The sequence below is a fragment of the Zootoca vivipara genome, chromosome Z2 (assembly GCF_965207765.1).
Source record: "Zootoca vivipara chromosome Z2, rZooViv2.hap1.1, whole genome shotgun sequence".
Taxonomy (NCBI): domain Eukaryota; kingdom Metazoa; phylum Chordata; class Lepidosauria; order Squamata; family Lacertidae; genus Zootoca; species Zootoca vivipara.
In genome coordinates, this window is record NC_142585.1 from 1,670,719 (window position 1) to 1,673,718 (window position 3,000).

Below are 3,000 nucleotides of genomic sequence, written 5' to 3' on the forward strand. Positions count from 1 at the left end.
GATTGGCCAATTACAAGATAAAGTGGGATTGAAGGTAGTAAATAAAACCAAATATCTGGGAATATGGATTACCAATAATACAAATAATTTGGTTAAAGATAATTACACAAAAGTATGGAAAGAGGTGAAGAAAGATTTAGAAATTTGGAATAGATTGAATTTATCATTGTTAGGAAGAATCACAACCATTAAAATGAACATCCTACCCAGAATGCTCTTTCTGTTTCAAATGCTGCCAATATTGGGAACAGGAAATGATATCTTCAAACAATGGAAAAAAGATCTCACAAAATTCATCTGGAATTATAAACCAGCCAGGATAAGATTTAAGCTATTAACCAATTCAAAGGAAAGGGGTGGGCTGACGCTGCTGGACCTTGGATCACTCTAGAAAATCATGAGCTTCTGGCTCTAGAGGGATTTGATAACAAGTTCGGCTGGCATGCTTATCTGGAAGACGAGAAGGTGAAAGTACATAAAGGGTTCAACAGCCATATTATTAAGAAATCTTTATTGAAGGTATGGGAAAAACATAGACGATTGTTGGAACCCAAACCACCAAAATGGTTATCACCAATAGAGATAATTACAACGAAAAAATTAAATACGGATGGAAAGTGGGGGGAATAAAAAGATCTATTAGAGGAAAAAGAGGGGGAATTTAAGATATATTTTTTTGAAGATATTAAACAACATTTAACGGATTGGCTACAATTCCATCAAATACATAGCAGATTAAATGAGGATAAAATAAAAGAAGGTTTTATGGTTGAACCATCTCTATTAGATATTAATTTGTTGCAGAATAATCGGAATAGCATATCTAAAATGTATACAGTAATACACTCCTAGAATGGGAAGTTAAAGTTGAAGCGGTTAAGGAAACCATGACAAAATGGGCAATTGATCTAGGAAAACCCATACCTATGGAAAAATGGGGAAGGCTGTGGAATACATCATGGAAGTTTACTGCGTCGGAAGGAATTAGAGAGAATATGATTAAGAAGTTTTATAAGTGGTCTCTGATGCCAGTCAAAATTCATAAAATGTATAAGACCAAAGACAATTTTTGCTGGAGATGCTAAAAGGAGGTGGGGACCTTTATACATACATAGTGGCACTGCGATAAAATAAAACCCTTTGGAATGAAATATTTGAGGAATTGAAAAAAATATTTAAATATAATATTTTTAAAAAACGGAGTCTTTTTTACTAGGAATGGTAAATGAAGATATAAATAAACAAGACGAAAAGGTTTTTTTTTTTTATTCAGTGGCAGCAGCGAGAATTCTAATTGCCAGTTACAGTATTGGAAAAAAAACCAAGAGATTCCTAATATCAGAGAATGGCAGGAAAAAGTAATTAGCTATATACAATTGGCCAAATTGACAAATTGAATCAGAGGAGGCAGCAATCAGAAATTCAATCAGAATTGGGGAAAATTTGGAGACCGCAGAGTCGGACACGACTGGACCTGATGGTCAGGGGCCCCTTTACCTTTAATATATGATTTATCCAAATTAGGCTATGATTTAGATACTTATTAGTAGGTTTTTAATTCATATACTTTATATAATAGGTATGTTGTGTTTTGTTTATATATATTTTATATTATTTGTATGTATTTTATTTGTATAATTTTGATTGGAATTTCAATAAAGTAAAAAATAAAAATAAAATAAAAAATAAAGTCAAGACACTGAGGTCCAGCTCCGAGAGCCTTCTGGCAGGTCCCTCACTGCGACAAGTGAAGTTACAGGGAACCAGCAGAGGACATTCTTGGAAGTGGTGCCCGCCCTCCCATTAGTTGTCAAGGAGATAACTATATGTCATCTTGAAGACATATGAAGGCAGCCCTGCATACAGAAGCTTTTGATGATTTATTGTGTTTTTATATTTTGCTGGATGCCACCCACAGTGGCTCAGGCAACCTAGTCAGATGGGTGGCATATAAATAACATTATTAAACTGGTGTGATGCTGGTTTAAAGTGTACACTTCAGGTGCCCTTCCCCTCTTCAGCAAGTTTCGTGGCTGAATGAAGATCTGACCTTTGACCACCTTACACCGCAGGCAGCATCTGTCCTGAGTACCTCCAACCGAGGAAACTCATCCTCTCCAGTGACAAGCTGAATCTTGCAGCATCTTCTCAACTTGAGCGAAGCTTGCCTCCCCGCTCTCGCCCCCGACCCCAGAAGCAGTTTTATTCACATGTGAAAAACTGCAAATTCATTTTTTCAAATTCTAAATGTCTATCTCAAATGGAGAAAAACCACACGCAGAGACTTTGTGTAGGTAGTAATAAGTACACACACACAAGCGAGAGAATTTGTGTAGATGTAATCGATTAATAAATCATTTGGCTAGCCGTCGTCTAATCAATCATTGAAGACGCCTTTAACCTGGCTGCACCATCCACGCGCGGGAGGGGGACGATTAAACAGAACAGCTCCGGCAGAGCTTCGCCGCGGCGGGTAAAGGGGGGCGTAGCAGCCGCTGGACACACCAGCCAAAGGAGTGGGAGCGCAGCGCCGCCTAGCACGGCGCACTTGTTTTGGATGAAGCGGATTGGTTGGTTGCTTATGTAACGCCGGCACGGTGGGGCGGGGAGGAGGAGGAGGGAGACAGAGGGTAAGCGAGAAGTTGGAACTCTGGGACTTGTAGTCCGCCTGGTCTCCCTCCTTCCTCGAAAGACAGTCTCGCGCTTGGCCTGACGGGAAACCGTGTCCAGCTTCCCCCCGCCCGTCGTCGCCTCGCTTAAGGGACTACGGCTCCCAAGGTGCACCGGGTGCGCACGCGCGGGCCCATTCCCACCCACCCCCCGTTTGTGATAAACAGAGTGCCGCCGAGGCGCCTGCTCTCGTGGCGAAGCGCTCAGTTCTGAGTGAGAATCGGCAGCGAGTGGACGGGAGGGCGGACGGGCTGGAAGTAGGGCCCTTACGGCGGGCGGTACCACTGAGAGAGAGGGGAGCGATCGAGGCGAAATCGAGGTGCGGGCAAA